This window comes from Rhagoletis pomonella, unplaced genomic scaffold (genome assembly GCF_013731165.1).
Source record: "Rhagoletis pomonella isolate Grant_MI unplaced genomic scaffold, Rhpom_1.0 Rhpom_scaffold_05102, whole genome shotgun sequence".
In the NCBI taxonomy this organism is placed as follows: domain Eukaryota; kingdom Metazoa; phylum Arthropoda; class Insecta; order Diptera; family Tephritidae; genus Rhagoletis; species Rhagoletis pomonella.
Genome location: NW_023463647.1, coordinates 5,663 through 12,837, shown reverse-complemented (window position 1 = coordinate 12,837; position 7,175 = coordinate 5,663). Strand labels below are relative to the sequence as shown.

The 7,175-nt window shown below is 39.7% G+C and overlaps 1 long non-coding RNA gene across 1 annotated transcript; it reads right to left on the bottom strand.

Moving 5' to 3' along the window:
* Positions 1-4,405: 4,405 nt before the first annotated feature.
* On the bottom strand, positions 4,406-5,008 carry LOC118755003. The gene is made up of 2 exons (XR_004994966.1): positions 4,836-5,008; positions 4,406-4,778 (listed from the first exon to the last, which is right to left on the bottom strand). It is a non-coding gene; the product is annotated as an uncharacterized LOC118755003 (long non-coding RNA).
* Between the last annotated feature and the right edge of the window lie 2,167 nt (positions 5,009-7,175).

The following is a 7,175-nucleotide window of genomic DNA, read 5'->3' as shown; positions in this document are numbered from 1 at the left end:
TCGCAACAAAGGCAATCCATTTGGAAGCCACTTCGGACTTGAGCACTCAGTCGTTTTTAGCAGCATTTGCCAGGTTCATCGCACGACGAGGCTGTCCAAAAAATATCTATTCCGACAATGGCACCAATTTTGTGGGAGCTTCTAGAGCTCTGAGAGCCGAAACAAAAGCCTTTTTGAAAGACGCCCGCGATAACACTTTGGCGAAATACGCTCACCAAATGCTCTCGTGGCACTTCATTCCCGCCTCAGCTCCCCACATGGGCGGACTGTGGGAAGCGGGAGTTAAGTTTTAAAAGCCACTTTACGAAAATTGCTTCCAACCACAAATACACGTTTGAGGAATTTACAACCCTATTATGCAGAGTTGAGTCCTGTCTCAACTCTCGACCCCTGAGTCCCTCATCAAATCAACCAGGAGACCTGGAGCCACTGACTCCAGGCCACTTCTTAATCGGTGGACACATACTAGCTCCACCAGAAATATACGCTGATGAAAATCGTGCCTCGATTGTAAATCGATGGCAGAGGCTCAAGGCTCTACACCACACGTTTTGCAAACGGTGGAAAAGTGAATATCTCACGGAATTGCAGAAACGCAACAAATGGAGATATCCGCAAACCAATATGAAAATTGGAGACCTCGAGATCATCAAAGAAGATAACCTGCCGCCAAACGAATGGAGACTTGGAAGGGTAGTTAACGTCCATCTAGGTGCAGACAATAGGGCAAGAGTAGTGGACCTCATGACTGAAAGAGGACAGGTTACTAGACCTGTAGTCAAGCTGGTTCTACTACCCCCCTGTGATCAACAACATAGCGAATCACAACCAAGTAACGACTCCATTTCATAAAAGCCTAACTTATTCCACAACCACAATTCGCAAAATAATACAGTCCACTTATACGGATATAAATCATTACTGCGAGATGCTCAACAAACTATATGAATCGATTTCGTTTTGTTGATGCGCAAAATAACTTATCAAAATAATTTCGTTTCTTTTCGTTAAAAGCAAGAATAGAATTATTTTGATAATTACCTAAATGATAAAAAACTGAATTGTTTCAACAGAAACGATTGGTTTATTTTGGTAAACGCTAAAATTAACGTTACAATGCATACATACTTGCTTTTGATATGTATACACATACACACGTACCCCAGGAAATCATTATAAACGAATGGAGTTTGCGCGAACATAATATACTACGTCCACCAAATTCAAAAAAAAAAAAAAAAAAAAATTCAAGATTCCTTTAATTTTATTTAAAGTATATCTTACTAGGAGCTTTCGTGTAAAAAGGTTGGGAGGAGCGGTACGTTGCCTACATGTTTTTATTCCTCCTAACCTTGCGAAATTAATACAATTGTGTCGCAATCTTTATATCGAAGAATTGCCTACATAATATGTATATGGGCTGCATGAATTCATTCAAACTTCTAGCCAAACACTCAGCGTTTGGAATTTGTAAGTTATGAATATACATTGTTTTTAAATTGTCTACCTTTAAATGGAAGAAAGTGACTGAATGAATGGAAAACATTTAAATCATTCAAACTCATTTGGCCACACAAGTTTTCTCGTATGTAATAGGAGCGCAGCAATACATACATACATACATATGTATGTTTGTACATATGTACGAAGAGAAAATATTTCTGGATATTCATACAAAAAGTTGACATTTATATCAACTCAATTTATTTTCACTTTGTCGACACATATATCTGAACAGCTATTCACTCAGATTTAAAAAAAAAATTAAATAAAAATTTTAAGCTAAAATCATTCATTCGTTTTGTATATGAATAATTCATACGCCGTTTGAATGCATTCATGCAGCGCTCTCCTACATATCACCGCAAGGGATGGTTATGGACTTTCGTCATTACACCCGATTTACATGATTCAGGTACTTTGTGTTTTCTATTTGCTTTTACACGTTTCAATTCTGTTGAATTCAAGTTTTGGTTCGTTAAATGGGAAGCAACGAAAATGACAAAAGCAAAGCAAGAAAGTTTAAACGACTTGACGGTACAGACGCATGTGTACTCGTCCCTTTTGTTCTCACCCCCTCTCTTCCACATGCGAGCAGAATGGAATTCAATACTTGAACTGTGTAAAAGCAGTCTAATAATAAAGAGGGTTATAGTACTCACAATATTCCGGGAAAAATTACCAGACAAATTACAAACGGTGCTGGCAAAGAATTCGCTTTCCTTGGCGTTGTTCATAACCCTCGTGGTTGCAGAAATTAAATCCTTTTGATTCGATGTAAACTGCTTTTAAATACAACTCATAACCATGGAGTAATGATGAATAAACACGCGCATGTATGTCATAATCTGTGCGATACAGATCCTGCAAGACTTCAAATTCGCATAATCGATGCAAAAGTTTTGGCCAAATGCATGATTTGTTGTGCGCTATTTTGCAAACACTTTTTAGCTAAATCCAGCATCATCTGAAATGGAAACGAAAAGATATTAGTAAGATAATAGGGTTTACATAAAAGATTCATATTATATTAATTCATATTTCACGATACTTCAATGGTTGTCTTTTTCCGTTGTTGTGAAAAAGTAGTTTGGAGTATACTTCAATTTCTTGGCAGGGTTCGTTAATAAGGACCGTATCGTACTCGGCTTTTCCACCACTTCCTTATAATCACTTTGTTGGCCGCACGACGCCGTAGAAGTGCTGCTGGTATAGCTCCATTCTGCAGTTTTGAAAATCTGCCCTGTGAAGTTCCCAAGAGCCACGCACTTCCATTCAGCATACTATAATTCCTCATTCATCCTTCAGGCGAACTCGATTACGAGTTGTAAATATGCCGTACTTGGATGAATGAGGGTTTTGGGTGGAATATCTCCAAAGAAGGCTAAAAGTAGAAGGTAAAAAATATCACATTAAAATACTATGAGAAAAAATACGCAACTTACCGCATCGTAATCACTCGTGCCATTCAGGAAATTGTTATATGTGCTGCAATTGCCATCAATGAAAGTGTCATTTTTAAAAAATAGTGATGTGCAGAGTTGCCCCAATACTCGGTACCCAAAGTTTCGGTATTGGTAACCGATACCGATTCAATGCAATATACCTTAGTAGTAATATAAGTACACTTAAATCACCTGTTGCACAATTTCGGATCCATTTTGTTTTTTTTTGCAGAAGAATAATAAAGGTTCACATAAAAATGAAGCGTTCTCTGAAATTTCGACAACGAATGACTTTCAGTTATTTAATTTTTGTTCTGTACCCCCTGAAGGCGCTGTGGACTCAGTACTCACAAAGAATTCCGTACATAGCCCCTTAATAAAAAAAAAATAAATAAAATTAATAATAATATATATATATATATATATATATATATATGTATACATATTCATTTATTTATTCCAATTGGAATTTGTAAGACATCGCCTCAAAGTTCGCTAATGAGCTTTATCTCTAAAAATTTCTTCCATACGTTTGGCTGTCGTGCGCTTTTGTTAGAAGTTGTTTAATAGTCCGACACCGAGTGTCGAAAGTATTGGATACTTTTAAATAGGTACTATGTATGAATACTCATATGTGTGGACTCAGCACATCTCTAATACAAGAACGTAAATTTCAATTTACGCTCTTGGTTGACAGCGCAGCCAGGGTTCGGACTCCCCTACGATCGGTAAACTGAAAATCTACTACGCAACTCGATACCGGCGAACTACTTAGATTTGCTCGGGACAAAGCAAAGCGTATTAAATATGTTTTCCCTTTTAAATAAAATCATGAGTTATTAAATTTTGAAGGGCCCTCCAACTTAGTAATTTTCAGATAAAGCATTAAGTTGTGATACTCCCAAGCACATATATAAGCACCGGTGTACGAAAATAAACTATAATGCACGTTACTATTTCATTTCGTTTATTCCTTCAAGAGCTCGCTGCAATACGAAAACAAAACGGCTGAGTTTACTTTGCGATAGTACACTACAGTAGTTTAGGAGTTACAGACGAAACAACAAACGAAATGAATTGGGCAGAGAAAAAGATATGTATGTATGTAGTACATGTCTTTAAATTAAATTGAATATGAATATTTACGAATAAAGAAATATATTTTTTCACGTAATCGAAACGTTTGCATACATATAAAACGTACCCTATGGTACCATTGTCACAAACGAAAAACAAGTCTCTCGTTGGGGAAAATGAAAGTGAATCTTACAAGTTGGTTCTGACTATGTACAAAACTGTATAAAACTACAAATGATATGATGATCGATGAGCCAATGGGAATTGTTTGGTACAACCTATTTTCGCACGCTGATAAGCACTTGCGATGTTCCGCACCATGCGAACAAATAATGAGCTTACTTTTGTTTTGGGTGGCAGGCCATGTAATTACACTAAATTCATACTTTGTTCTAACTTTTTATCTGAATCGGTTTATTTATCGAAATGAAGCATTTAGTTTTTGTTCTCAATATAGTTTGTATAAAAATCAAGACGGCCACACTGTTAGCCACAGCCAAGTTGGCAGTCACTAAAGCATTTATAAATAAAATGTGAGAACATAACTAAATGGCCTAAAAGAGATACCGTGATTTGTTGTTTGTTGTTGCTACTTCTGCTGCTGCCTTTTCCCCAATGTATTTGTTTGCTATTAACCATTTTAATGGGCCATGAGGTTATTGTTTTGCTTCTTAGGATCCAATAAAACTGCGACGCCTTACAAACACAAAATCCATCAAGCTTGTGATTAGTTCGCATTGCCGATTTGCTCCGGACCTATAATTTATTGTTTTACAAGGCTCATCAACAAATACTATGCATGTTTTTAGTTACCTTAAATCAAGTTGTCAGGCGTTCCAGCCCACTTGCTATCTGCGATTTTTTTTGGTTGCCCTTACCTACTTACTTTTGTTTTGGGTGGCAGGCCGTGTAATTACACAAATTAACAAAATGACAACTCACCGATGCGAGCAGAGAAATCAAAGTCGATAACCGTGTGTCGATGCATAAACATGAGGTGCCTCACACACTTTACGCAAAACTCATGCAATATTATGCACACTATACACTATCACAAGACAGTGATATATGAGACCACCCGTACCATAAAAAATACGAAATTTACAATAACCACACATAATAAAGTTTCTTTGCTACTCGCCACCCAACCATAATATACATATATATACAAGTACGTATATCTATATAGCCAAATATACACAAAGGGAAAAAATAATGATTTCAGACATCAACGATGACTCGCTTCACCTCGATGAGAAAGAAGGCCGAGCAACAATCAAACCGCTTTGCTCTAGCGTGCCGTTTATGCCAAGGTATGCATCCGATACGGCTCTGCCCATCATTCCGCGGTAAAACTCCCGAAGAGAGACTGAGGGAGGCACTGATTGGTCGCTTCTGCGGAAACTGCCTGTCCATGATGCATCGGTCTGACGAGTGCACGAGCGAAGAAAGATGTCGTCGGTGCCGCGAAAAACACCACACAACGCTACACATGGATGACGAATCCGAACCCCTTCAGCCGATTGATACACGCCCATGGAGCGAGCAAGTTCCTAGTGAGGACGAGTCCGAACGCGCGTTATCTATCAACGCGTCCGACCACGCAGATGAAACCAGTCCGCTCCGCCTAGAAGATGAACCAGCAGAATCCACACCGGAATCTGGGACTCCCCTCCCGACTATAACCAGGGGATCGGAAACTCGGCCTTTCCGACCCCTGTTAGAGGACGAACGACGCCGAGAACGTGGATCGGAAACACGGCCTTTCCGACCGCGGTCAACAGCCCGGCAGGACCGTAGAGCGGAAACTAGGCCTTTCCGCCTGCGGCAAAAGCGAGAGGAGTCAAACAGGCCCAATCGCGATCAGGGTAGACTGGAGACGAGGCCTCGCCAGCTATCCATCGCATTTCGAACGGGTCGACTCGCACGCGAAACCCAAGCGTTACGACCGGTGACGTCTATTGCTCCGACGGTCGTGGTAAAAATAGAAGCTCGTGGACGGCTGCACCTTATACGCGCGTTGATCGACGTATGCTCTCCGACTTCTATAATTGCGACAGATTTAGCGGTAAAACTCAGGCTTGACGTTTCAAATTTCGGAACCCAACGTGGCTGTCTACTGCGTCTGAGGGGAAAACACGGCCAGAACACCAGGTTGGCTATCCACGCCACAACGATAAACAATTACGTCCGTGTTAGCCCCACTAGTAGCGTCGATCCGTCAGTAGCGACAGCGTATACGCACATATGATTAGCGGATCCAAACTTTTATACGTCGACACCGATTCGCTTAGTACTGGGAGCCGACGTATACCCAGACATCGTACTGCCGGGTATGCTCCCAAACACGTTTGGTCCCTTTATCGCCCAAAGCAAAATTTTTGGATGGATGCTCTCAGGAGTATGTCGCTCCTAAATTAAATTTTTGATTTTTTTTGTAAACATGAATTTTTTACTGAATTTGGAAATTTTTTATCAATAAATGTGCTCTGAAATGTTCAACCATACCTTTTTCATTAGTATTTCTTCCTTATATTCCTTCATTAGCTAGGAAACTAAGACGTGGACACCGGAACTTGGAGGCATCCTGCCACTGGAAACAATAATAATCTTTTTTTTTCTCAAATGAATTGTTATTTTACATATATTTAGACTGTTTTTTTCCACTTCTTAGTACTCAGTCCGGCGTGGTGGCTGAAGCGCTCGACCGATGTTGCTGATAGCAAGGGGGGCCGGCATGTTTAAGCCTTCATGCAAAACCAAATGATTTAAAGGTCGAACCACCCTAATGTAAAAGTGCATTGACTTGAGCCGACCACACAAACACACTCAGGCATATATACGGCCTACCTTTATTGCTACGCCGTTAGCAATAAATGTATTATTTCCCGTTGTAACATACTTTCGTTAAGTTTCCCCTCCGAGCAGTTGGCTGCCGGCGGGTAAACTTAACTTTGTCAAAGCGGGACCTTTTCACTTCATTCGAGCTATCAAGGAGACCGGACGACTTCAGCCATCACCCAGCGATACATATTAAAAGGTAATCATATTGTACACCCACTGATTTATTTGATAATAAAGCCACTTGAAATTCAAGCTATTATACACTAATACACTTGGTTGTTTTTTTTTCCATTTTTCTTTTTTCAATTG